At 42.3% G+C, this 13,447-nt stretch overlaps 1 protein-coding gene across 6 annotated transcripts in view; it reads right to left on the reverse strand.

The window, feature by feature from the left end:
* Positions 1 to 13,447, reverse strand: part of PICALM (phosphatidylinositol binding clathrin assembly protein) — a 449,858-nt gene that overhangs the window by 148,997 nt on the left and 287,414 nt on the right. The window lies entirely within an intron of this gene.

Consider the following 13,447-nt stretch of genomic DNA (forward strand, 5'->3'; position numbering starts at 1 on the left):
TTGATAGCCTAAAAAAACATGACTACCAGAGTTCCCAAAACTCTTAAGGAAGGTTCTCTTCCATGTCCGATTATTGAGACTAAACTAATAATGGGACAATATAACTAAGTAAATGTGTGAGAAGGTATTGGCAGCTTGTGTTAGAATTAATATTTATTTTTCAAACACTTTGAGTGTTTCTAAATATTGTAATGCTTAAAAGATAGATTATCCTATGATACTTGCAAGTACATTATAAATAGTTTTGCTTATTGGTGTAGCCTATAAAACAGAAAGGTACTGGCCAGGTGATCCACCTCCATGAAAGAGGAGGGTTAACTGTGATAAATTTTGTATTTAGCTCTAGATCACTATGCAATGTAATAATTGTAATATTTATATTGCTCATCACTCTTCCCGCAGATTAAAATAACCCATAATGGCAGTTTAAGACATTTTTCAAAATCATTCCTTAGATAAGATTAAGAAAACAAATTAAAGACAAAAGGGGTCGAGAAAGAGACAGCAAAGTCATAATAAACCAACAATAATTAGTGATGCACGTTGGATTTAGAGCCACCTCCCCTTTGAGACATATTTACCTATAGTACCTCGTATCTACTGGTGACTGTGTTCGAAATATCAAAGTCCCTTTGATGGCTGTTGTGACCAAATCCCAACTTAACTTTCTTTGAATTTTTTTTTTTTTTTACTAATGAGAAATCTTTCATTAGTAGGGCTTGAAGTGTCTGTGTATTGTAAGCAGAAATACTGAGAAATTTAAATTTTACAAAACTCCTGCACTTAACATAGATGGGTTCAGACAGGCTTGCCTTTGGCAAACCTTTGTTGCACCACCTTAGTGCATCTACTGCATGGATGCATTTCAGCATGCCTGAAAGGGGGCTGCAATGTCAGACAGCCTTCTATTGCCCCATCAGAGTGAGTGGTACGCTTTCAAAGGCAGGGATTTGGTTTCTCTACCATCCCAATGAGTGATGAGTCACAATTTCATACATATAAAGGCTGTGGAAGATTCACCTTAAATCACAAAATGCCAAGTACTGTAACTAAAGTCTCTTAAGCATGGCTCAGTCCCATAGTTTGCAATTGCTTAACACCAGAAGCACCTTCCCTGGCAAAGAAGAAGACTTCAATCATATGTGCCTCCCCAAAGACACTGTATTTATCACATTCATGGGAATCTACAGAAATTTAATTATAGATTACATTTCACTCCCACTACAAAGAATGCAGTACTTTGAGCACCAGGAACTACAGTTCCCCGAGTATGCATCTACTTCAGGAAATATATTATGACTGTTCTCTTCACATATCTTCTGGGTTATTAGCTACCTAACCCTATTCAGCCTTATGTAGTTGATGGTCATATCATCCAGCCACTAAGTGAAAAGACTCAAATATTAAAAACTGGGCCTTCTAATCCAGAAAACAGAATGGCTTCGCCCACCTCCAATAACTCTCCCAACTATCCATAGGCATGTGTCCTCTGTACATTTCAAAATATTCAGCACATTTGTAAAGACCTTCCCTACAAATTTGGTTTAGTCCTTCAGTATTTGCTTGTGTGTTTTGAGGCATTTGTTTCTTTTTGTGTCCCACACAAAAGTAAGGAACAATCAGTCTCTCTGGTACTATACAAGACCTTTGATTTGACTGAAATAGGTATAATGTCCTTATATGTAAGGACTTTTAGCCACCTCTCTTCATCCAGTGGTCTGATATTGTGCTATTCAATCTTTTGCTTCCACCCACTACAGCATATAGCATGGGGCAGTGGATCAACCTACATAAGCCACTGGTCAACTCCACTTTAAATGTCTGCATTTTGCTCTTTCAAAAGTAGCATGTCCACAAACAAGCCAGTTCCCTTCAGTACCAGTGCTTTTGTTTTTATTTTATAATTACTTTAGTGTTGCGTTTGTGCTTCGAGGCTGATGTGATGATAGGATGCTTCTGAAGTGAGCACAGGGCACATTCCATCTGTGTAAGATCCCACCCCCTGCCAAAGCTGTTGTAAATTATATTTGAAGTATCTTGCTTTTCTCACTGCTGCTTTTTCACAGTGTACCAGAATCGTGTCTATTTGAAACTGTTCAGTATTAGGTTATACACTTTTTACTTTCTTTCTTTTTTATTTCCTTCTTTCTTATTCATTCTTTTTTGTTCTGTCCTTTCTGTCTTTCATTTTTGCCTGGACTTCTTTCTTTCCTTTATTCTTTCATTTTCTACTTTCTTTCGGGCTTTCTCCTGCTTCTCTTCTTTCTCATTCTTTCTTGCCTTCTTTCCTGCTTTCCGTCTTTCTCTTTCTGTCTTGCCTCTTTTGCTTTCATTCTTTGTTTCCTTCTTTCTTGTCTGCCTTCTTTCTTGCTTTTCTTTCTTTTTTTGTTTGTTTCTTTCTTTCTCAAAGGCAAGAGGCTTGCATCCAACGAAAGATTGTTTATTTTTTATGGCTGTGTTAGACAAGACAAGAGTTGGCAGAAGAATAGCGGCCAACGCCAGACCTATGGGCTTTGCCAGTGTTTGTTTTGTCTATGAATCTTCTCTTTTTAAAAGCCTGTTTTCTAAAATTACTACCAGGTCTCATTTATTACATATCTCTAATGTAAGGTGTTTAGCACTTGTTATTTTCTTTTTAAGCAGATTTCTGATTCACTGTTAGGCAAAGTCTTGGTGCTTTTTCAGTGACAAGGTGGAATGGAGTGAGGTACATTTTTATTTCATGCCAGTGTAGTTATTTTCTTTTTTGGGCTTAATGCCATTGACTAACCAAGAGTTCTGGGCTACTACTAGCCTCCTCAAGCCACTTATAAATCAGAAGCAGTGCACAAATACACTGCTTGGGAAGCTTGCAGAAGGAGAAGTGACTCTTGCTGCCATGGATTGAGAATATGGGTGTCATCTTTCAAGCACTGTGATCATCAGGTTTAGATCATGACAGGCCTCTTGTGGGTTACTTTACTTTTTGACGTATATCGAAAAGACTCTGGGGTGTTTTGTCATCGAGTCTGCTCTTCAAACCTGGTAACAGCGGTGCTCAAAATTGTTCATCCTCATGCCCCATGTGCCCGCTAGCAGCTCTTGGGAGTACTATGTAGTCCCACAAGATTTGGAAGGTGGCTGTGATACTACGTATGATTGGATAAGGATAGATCAATTTAAGAGTATGTTTGGTGGTCAGACACTGTATTTGGGTATTAAGCCTTAAGCCAACTATGTTATCGGTGCCACTTGAAGTGATGGGTTCTAATATGATGTACTGGCAAGAAATGGACGCCTAGAGATGGAAGATATGTGATAGCAAGTCATAACTCTTTGCCATTTGTGAGTTACCACTTCACTCCCAAGAAACCTTGATGTAAATGGAAACATTTTCATAATTTTTATAATTGTGATTTTTTTTATTAAAAATTACAATTACAGTGCATATGATTATATACATTAATAATAATTAGAACAGTAATTATGATTATATTAAGTACACCAAGTAAAATGTATATTTTTTTTAAATTAATTTCGTTTTCCAGAGTTGGTGGTGAATGACCATGCAGCATCATGAAGAAGACTGAAACAAGCACATCCTGTCCCTCTGATCCCAAGTGTATAATTCATTTATGGTCAAATGTCCAACAAGGAGTTATGCTGACAACTCTGCAGAACTACTCATCATCGAAAACCTTGCTAGAGGCACCTCAAGTAAGGAATCGCGTTCCACTGTTAGACATTGAGAGAAATGTGGAAAGCAACACGGTTTCCAAGTATTTTACCACAGGAAGTGCAGGAGTCTGCTTACTATGAAGAGAGATTTACAGACTAGGAAGCGAAAAGCTGCATGATGCTGGAACGAGAGAGTGCACGAGTAAACGCTTAAACAGAAGAACGTCATTAAAATCAAATGTGTATGCTGAAGAATGTATATTTAGTGGAAAGATAACGTGTGAGAAATTAATCAAGGACACAGAGCTTAGAGTTCACGAAAGGATTCAAGAGTCTGAAACCATTAATTGTGATTCAAAGATCTTAGCAGCTGGAAGTAGGGAAATAGGCCCTCATTACGACTTTGGCAGTCTTTTCAAAAGACCCCCAAAGCCACGGGTGCCAGAAGACTGCCAGTGTTGACGGTCTTCCGACCACCATATTATGAGTACTGTAGGATTTCCACCACATTTTGGGCAGAAATCCGGCAGCAGTCGTGATGGCAGTCTGAGGCGCATGGGCGGTTCCACCACTGGCCCCGCCCCCCCCACCAAAAAGTTACTAACTGGAATTCTACCTGGCCGTGTCCTGATGGCAGGGCGCTGCCGGCAGTGGAAGCGCCCGTTCCCTGCGGGACGAAGTAAGTCGGTCGTCCAATGGGGGAGGTGGGTGTGGGGATGGGGTGAAGTTTGTGCGTGTGTAAGTGGGTGTTGTCAGCATGTTTGAATGTAAGTGTATATGCGTGTGTGTAAGCGTGTATGAATGTTGAAGTGAATGAGTGTATGGATGCATGTGAGTGAATGAGTGTATGGATGCATGTGGAGGCGCTGTTCTGGTAGGGGAGGTGGGGAGTTCTGGTATTGAGTTGGGGTGGGGGAGTCGTCTGCCAGTGACAGGAAAGAAACTTCCTGCCACTGGTAGCCTTTCCGCCAGGGTTTTCGTGGCAGTGTTACCACCGCGGAAACCCTGGTGGAAAGCAGACTCCTAATACCGCCAGCGCTCTTCATTGGACCGCCAGATCAGAGATTCTACTCTCCGGTCCAGCAGGTCCAACCGCTCTGGCGGTACAGGCACGGATGTGGCGGGTTGCCAGACTCATAATGTGGTGGTCTTCACCGCCGGCCCGTTGGCGGTGACACCGCCACCGTGGCACTGGCGGCATAACGAGGGCCATAGTGTCTTGCAATGTCATGTCCATTCTTGGAAAATGCTTTTGAGCTGCTGCCCATCCCGACTTTGCATTGAAGCAGCCATGATAGCAGAAGGATCAATATCATCAGTATTAGAAGGTCATATGTACAATCGTGCAGTTCGAGTACACAAGTGCGTGTAGGAAGCTATGTTGAGACTGGCTAGGTTGGAATTTATCTCCAGGGCGGAGAAGAATTATGAAAAGAATATTTAGATGGTCTACTCCTTCATTGAGGATGTTAATGACTTCGCAAAAGACCTATGCCAACAGAGATTAGACGACTTCTTGCAGAAGGCTGCTTTTCCCGAAATGAAACCGCTTTGGGATGTATTCCTGAAACATTTTCATCATGACAATGGAGAGCTCTCTGCATTTTGGATGTTGTATAAGGATAATGTTGAAAATGTCTTGCTGGCTCTGATGCGTGCTACTCGAGGAACTATGCTAGATATGTTCCTGTATTCTATGTCGAAATGACTTTACTTGCAGTGAAACATCCAGAGATACACCACAACTTCATCAACGGATGCTTTTCAGTTCAACTGTTAATCTATTTGGACGAATTCCGGTCGATCAAGCGATAGATGCAAGTCAACAAAAACACAAACTTTAGAGTGTACGACAAGGTTCAACTTCAATGTGGGTGCTGTGAAAAGATATTATATGATGGCTGAACACAAAAGTGCTTTTTTGAGGCAGATAAGGGAAATGGCGGTAACAACAGATCAGATCTTATTCACATAAACCTACATAGGCCACTAATTGAAAAAGATGAAGATAAAGTTACGAGAGCTGTTAATCTGTTTCAAAACTGGATAAACCCATTTGTTGGACGTCATGATCTCATTAGTCTCTCCATGGAAAAAAAGGCATCTCAAGACATAGTATCTGACATAATGAAGGCACATGAAATCGAACAGTGCTATACAAACTTGAGCGACTTGTGAGTAATCCACCTATGAAAAAGTTTCATGACCAAGTGGAAACGAACAAACTAAAAACTTTCACTAACATGTCCAAGAAGAAGGCAGTGAACAGCAATGGCAGGAGAATCATCATGAAAGCAGACAAAGCACTATTTGGTCGAATCATTGTGACAGCACAGAATCGGAACCTTCAAATGAGGGATTTGCTTTCTCATCCCTTAGGACCTTTACCATGGGCTTTAGCAACTCCAGAATGTCTGTTGCGAAAGACAAACAAAGCTGTTTTAGCAACATACTTGCAGAAAAACGTTATCCCTGCTGGGGAAATATCTGGAAATTCAGCCACACTGATTGATGGTATGGTTCTTGTTCAGAGAGTAAAAGGAGAGGAATCAAACTTTGGTGAGGTGGTTATGCCCGTCTTGTCCATTGCTTTGCAGGAAGGAAACAGGAATCAAAGAATCAATGGTGTGTTTGATACGTACAATGAGATGTCTATTAAGAACAGCAAAAGGACAATTAGAGGGGAAGAACTCGGGCACCAATTACAGAGCATCATACCTTCCCTGATTGACAGACAGTAGAAGAAATTGCTAAGCCTTGTAAGGAATAAAACAACTCTCATCATATTTCTAGTTAATGAATGGAGGAAACCAGAGTATTTTGTAAAACTTGAAAATAAAACGCTGTTCGCAAACTGTGAAGATAAATGCTATAAAATTAAATCTGAAGGGAGCCACAAAGTGCCTGATCTCAACAGTACACACGAAGGAGCAGATGGTAATTTGTTGCTGTATGCTGCACACACTGCTAATGAGGGTTATGAGGCAGAAATGATAGACTCAAATGACACTGATGTGTTTATTATTGATGTTTGGGATTCCATAACAAATTATGTCTAAATTGGTTCTGAAATGTACTAAAGTACACGTGTGAGTCCCTGGCATGGGAAAATACCTTCAACTCTTGGTGAAAATGTTTGTCAAACTATGATAGATCTCCATACGTTTACTGGATGTACCACAGTATGCGCATTTGCGGGAAAAGGAAAAGTAAGTGCATTCAAAATCCTGACTGCCAAAAGATATAAACAGGAAATATTTTCACAGCTGGGAGTCAAATAGGATTTCTCTAAAGAACTAGTGGACAAACTGGAGCAATTCTCTTGCTTGCTGTATGCACCAAAATCTTTGGTTCATCACGTGAATGACTTGAGATATCTCCTATTCTGCGCAAAGAAGGGTGAGATAGACAGTCATCAACTTCCACCTTGCAGGGACTGCCTGAAGAAACGTGCCAAATGTGCAAATTATCAAGCCACTATGAGCAAGAGATGTCTTCTGAGTGATCCACAGACACCTTGGGAGAGGGTTGAAGTTGGAAAAACACGAGGGAGCAGAGAAACTGGTAGTGGACCTGATGGAGGGGCAGACAGCACCTCAGGCTGTGTTAGATCCACTAGCTTGTAACTGCATTAGGAACTGCAAACTGACATTTGTCTGCCGTCTAAATGACCTCAAGTGCACTAACATGTGCAGACTTCCCACCTGTGGAAATCAAACAGACGCAGCTAATGATGACACCTATTCAGAAGGAGATGATGACGACAAATATGAACAATAAAATTCTGATTTGAGTTCATTCATGACATACATTGCCTATGTAAGATGTGACAACCATTATTATTTGAAATTGTAAGTGAACATTATGCCTATAATCTACATCAATATATGAGGACTACAATTATGTTTTATTGTTATTGTTTTAAGGACTATATTGTTATTATCAAAATTAATAATCATTATTATTTTTAAATTACACTGAATTTAACCAATCTGGTGGAATTAGATTTATTTTCCCACATATTATGATGAAGTTGTATGCTACTAATCAAAAATATGAAAACCATTATGTTTTTTCAGCTATGGTTGCTAACCCAATAATATCAGACAAAAAGAAAAGAGTGATGATTTGCTATCACATATTTTCCATCTCTAGGCATCCATATCTTGCAAAACAATCATGTTAGAACCCATCCCGAGTGGTACCAATGGCCTAAATTTGGTGTCCTGGCTCACGGCCTAGAATGTCGTGCCAGAATTTAACATGATGCAGATCCATTACACACTGTTATTGTGTCTGAATCTCGGTCTTGGAATTCAACTGCTAGCTCTTGTTGGGCTGGTCAGCCGACCTCAAACCTGCTATAATACATTTAGAGATCAGGGTGATTGTTTCATTCTGCAACATTGAAGTAAAATGGTTATCAGCTGTCTTTTTATGTCCTGATTGTTGTCACAAATAAAAGGGGTTTTCAACATGTCTGCTTTTATCTACATTCAGTGTGACCTCCTGCCATCACAAAACAAAAAATACTCAACAAATGGCACACTAAAGCTGGAGACTCAAATCTATCAAAATTGCTGCACAGTGGCTTATTATCCATGTTCAAAGTGAGAATTTCTAATCTCTGTGGCATAGCATACATGCAACAATAAAGAGGCAGCTCGCTGTGAGCTTGCACTAAATACCTGCTTCTGGCATTCCTTCCCTTTTTACCTCTAATTCACAGCAGTTCATTAATTTGCCTTTCATGGAAATGTAAAGTATGGTGAGCGGTCTATGCTTTGTCTGCTGAGCCCACTCAGGTCTTCCTCTTTCAATTATGCCTCCAGGACCTTCTTGTGGTGAACCACGTCATACATAGGTTGAAAATTAATCTATTCAGGCAGCTAGTGTGACACAGGGAGTCAAAGACATCAGTAGCCTCAAAACAAAAGTGTCAAAAACGTTAAGTGGGGCAAACTATATCACATGGAAAACAATTCTCATCCATGGATGGCCATGTAAAATCCATTGATAACCTTAAGATTGTGCTTGAACGTAAGAATAGGGCGACAACTCATTTAGCACCTCAAACCATTCTCTATATCATTCACTGTATGCTTTAAGAGTACAGAGAACGACTGAGGAATGCGTAGTATCTCTCTGATGAAGGGATTGTGAGCTCTTAATGTCACCGTTAATAATACGTGTCTGAGAACGGTCAGCCATGTTTTTCAGTGTACAAGAGCATCCTTGCCCACTAAGAAACTTTTAACAAGCATGCATATTTTTGTAATTCACATATACTTCAGTCTTCCTAGAAAAAAGCTATTTGGCAAGCAACAGACTTTCCATTGAGAACCACCGTTTTCTAAATCTGATTAAACTAAAAACGTAAACATATCCGACCAACTGGGGTTTCATTTGTAGAAGGTAAAACAGCATACAAGTGTTCTTCGCAAACACAAACTACTGCAGTACAGGTTAGGTAGCTTGAATTTATTAAACCCTCCTAAATTGTTGGCATTTGTAGCCAACAGTTCAAACATGTCACTAAAAATGAGTAATTTTTACAGAATTAACAGGGTGATTTTCAAAGCAGCTAGCAAGAGCAACAACTTGCATCCTACAGACGGCCATGCACACAAATGGATTGCAGATGTACTGTGCAAACTAAATAATTCATTTCAGCTCATTTCCTGTTTTATTTAATGGGAAATCAATTATTGTCTGCAAACCAAAAATGTGCCAAGATGCAGTCCACTAGGCCCTTTGAAACAGACTAACGAGTTATATATGGGCCTCAGTTGTCTGTTACCAAGGCAGCTGGAATTGTAGACACATCTGGATGATATTCCTAAGAGAAAGTTCTGACGGTTCTGCCAGTTTCCAGACGGCGAGAGGTAGATTATAACATATGTATGTTCTAGTCTCCACATGCTTGACATCCTTTTCAATTTACTTTAAGTTTTTGCTTGCAACCACCTCACAGTTTAGTATTGACAGGTATTATCTGCATTGCCTCACCTAGCTCGTTACAATGTTAATCTCAGCACAGACATTCTTGTTATGTAGAGTCAGCCTGGAAAGGGACACTGACCAGACAACTCCATTCAGGTCATCTTCCAACATTCATTCTCTCTGGTCCCTGACTCCCATCCTGGCCTACACTGCGTCCTCCTTAGTGAGCTCACTTTAACCAGTGCTCTTAAGATTCTGGCACTATAATTACTCCAAATACCAGGAGAAACTCCTTTTGTGCTCCTCTCTTCCTGTGATCAAAGGGTAAGCTCTGCCATTTCAGGTGTAGGGTCTGGATTGCGTTGAAATTGCAGGTGCTGACTGAGTCACCCAGGACCCTAGGGATGGGATGAGTATACACGTTCCAGGTCGGTGGAACACAAGTACTAGTGTTTATTCACACTATGTCCCAAGACAGAAATAGACAAACATACCAAGCGTGATCCTTAAGTACCGGACAATTAAAAAAAAAAAAAAAAAAAAGATGCAGTAGCAAATGTGAGCCGCACACCCAAGTTGTAAAATGGTTAATAAACCCCACAAACAAGTGAATGAGTGGATTAATGAACTGAAAACATTTATGCTTCAATATAGTTATTTCAACTGCTGTTCCCGATGTGGTTAGAAACACAGCATTCTACCGAATGGAGAGACCTCGGCAAGACACAGTTCGGCTTTTCCCCTCCCCAGATATATCAGCGTTGCAAAGCTAGTGAAATGTCCTATATGGAAAGATCCAGAATATGGCAATTTATCGTAGCCATCAGACGTTAATAGCAATACCTGGGTTAATTTTACATTCTCGGAGCATCTTTGGGAGAGAAAGGGAACTAGAAATAAAGCAAAATCCCTGCATGCTAAAATTAACAATACCCACGTGACAGGTAATTTCGAGAGTGGGAAAGCCGATGGGACATTCAGAAGCAACTTGTAATAATGCCCTATGCGTTACCTACTTAAGGCAGCAGAGTCCCTGATGTTATGGACGAAAAAGGAAGTTGTAATGTAGCTAAGAAGATTCTATATAGGAAAGCAACGAGAACAACCATATAAAGTTCCAACTCAAAAACTCAGTTCCATTCACAATACTACCTAAAGGCTTTATCGAAGAACTCACAAGAATAAACTTCTTCATAGAAAAGGACCATGTAGAATCCCAACTAGAATCCTGAAGAAATCTACAAGAAGCAGCACGAACCAAGAGCACTGACTAAGTTAAGCAGTATTTTTATTTAGAGGTTTTTTAAAGTGCTACATGAATCATCTCACTTACCTCACAGTGCCGAAAATAGAAGATGCTTCTAAAGTACAAGGAAGGGGAAGTTAGAGTTATATTTATGCACAGTCTGGCCTCCTGGTTCTGCAGCCTTTACTATCCTGACAATGATTGCTTGGTGTAGGAAGTTGGCTCTGTATGCACTATTTCAAAGTAAGGAATAGTATGCACAGAGTCCAAGGGTTCCCCTTAGAGGTAAGATAGTGGCAAAAAGAGATAATACTAATGCTCTATTTTGTGGTAGTGTGGTCGAGCAGTAGGCTTATCAAAGGAGTAGTGTTAAGCATTTGTTGTACATACCCACAGGCAATAAATGAGGAACTCACACTCAGAGACAATTCCAAGCCAATAGGTTTTTGTATAGAAAAATATATTTTCTTAGTTCATTTTAAGAACCACAGGTTCAAATTCTACATGTAATATCTCATTTGAAAGGTATTGCAGGTAAGTACTTTAGGAACTTTGAATGATCACAATAGCATATATACTTTTCACATAAAACACATATAGCTATTTTAAAAGTGGACACTGCAATTTTCACAGTTCCTGGGGGAGGTAAATTAATGTTAGTTCTTGCAGGTAAGTAAACCACCTACGGGGTTCAAATTGGGGTCCAAGGTAGCCCACCGTTGGGGGTTCAGAGCAACCCCAAAGTTACCACACCAGCAGCTCAGGGCCGGTCAGGGGCAAAGGTCAAAGTGGTGCCCAAAACGCATAGGCTTCAATGGAGAAGGGGGTGCCCCGGTTCCAGTCTGCCAGCAGGTAAGTACCCACGTCTTCGGAGGGCAGACCAGGGAGGTTTTGTAGGGCACCGGGGGGGACACAAGTCAGCACAGAAAGTACACCCTCAGCAGCACGGGGGCGGCCGGGTGCAGTGTGCAAACACGCGTCGGGTTTTCAATAGGTTTCAATGGGAGACCAAGGGGTCTCTTCAGCGATGCAGGCAGGCAAGGGGGGGGGGATCCTCAGGGTAGCCACCACCTGGGCAAGGGAGAGGGCCTCCTGGGGGTCACTCCTGCACTGGAGCTCCGATCCTTCAGGTCCTGGGGGCTGCGGGTGCAGGGTCTTTTCCAGGCGTCGGGATCTTAGAGTCAGGCAGTCGCGGTCAGGGGGAGCCTCGGGATTACCTCTGCAGGCGTCGCTGTGGGGACTCAGGGGGGACAACTTTGGTTACTCACAGTCTTGGAGTCGCCGGGGGGTCCTCCCTGTAGCGTTGTTTCTCCACCAGTCGAGTCGGGGTCGCCGGGTGCAGTGTTGCCAGTCTCACGCTTCTGGCGGGGATTGCAGGGGTCTTTAAATCTGCTCCTCTGGAAACAAAGTTGCAGTCTTTGTTGAACAGGGCCACTGTTCTCAGGAGTTTCTTGGTCTTTTGGAAGCAGGGCAGTCCTCTGAGGATTCAGAGGTCGCTGGTCCTGGGGAAAGCGTTGCTGGAGCAGTTTTCTTCCGAAGGAGGGAGACAGGCCGGTAGGGCTGGGGCCAAAGCAGTTGGTGTCTCCGTCTTCTCTGCACGGTTTTTCAGCTCAGCAGTCCTCTTCTTCTTAAGTTGCAGGAATCTGATTTCCTAGGTTCAGGGGAGCCCCTAAATACAGAATTTAGGGGGGTGTTTAGGTCAGGGAGGGCAGTAGCCAATGGCTACTAGCCCTGAGGGTGGCTACACCCTCTTTGTGCCTCCTCCCAAGGGGAGGGGGTGACATTCCTATCCCTATTGGGGGGATCCTCCATCTGCAAGATGAGGGATTCCTAAAAGTCAGAGTCACTTCAGCTCAGGTTGCCTTAGGAGCTGTCCTGACTGGTCAGTGACTCCTCCTTGTTTTTCTCATTATCTCCTCCGGCCTTGCCGCCAAAAGTTGGGCCGTGGCCGGAGGGGGCGGGCAACTCCACTAGCTAGAATGCCCTGTGGCGCTGGAACAAAGGGGGGGAGCCTTTGAGGCTCACCGCCAGGTGTTACAGCTCCTGCAAGGGGGAGGTGATAGCATCTCCACCCAGTGCAGGCTTTGTTACTAGCCACAGAGTGACAAAGGCACTCTCCCCATGTGGCCAGCAACATGTCTCGAGTGTGGCAGGCTGCTAAAACCAGTCAGCCTACACAGGTAGTTGGTTAAGGTTTCAGGGGGCACCTCTAAGGTGCCCTCTGGGGTGTATTTCACAATAAAATGTACACTGGCATCAGTGTGCTTTTATTGTGCTGAGAAGTTTGATACCAAACTTCCCAGTTTTCAGTGTTGCCATTATGGTGCTGTGGAGTTCGTGTTTGACAGACTCCCAGACCATATACTCTTATGGCTACCCTGCACTTACAATGTCTAAGGTTTGGCTTAGACACTGTAGGGGCACAGTGCTCATGCACTGGTGCCCTCACCCATGGTATAGTGCACCCTGCCTTAGGGCTGGAAGGCCTGCTAGAGGGGTGACTTATCTATACTGCATAGGCAGTGTGAGGTTGGCATGGCACCCTGAGGGGAGTGCCATGTCAACTTACTTGTTTTGTCCTCACCAGCACACACAAGCTGG

The sequence above is a fragment of the Pleurodeles waltl genome, chromosome 8 (genome assembly GCF_031143425.1).
Source record: "Pleurodeles waltl isolate 20211129_DDA chromosome 8, aPleWal1.hap1.20221129, whole genome shotgun sequence".
Classification (NCBI taxonomy): domain Eukaryota; kingdom Metazoa; phylum Chordata; class Amphibia; order Caudata; family Salamandridae; genus Pleurodeles; species Pleurodeles waltl.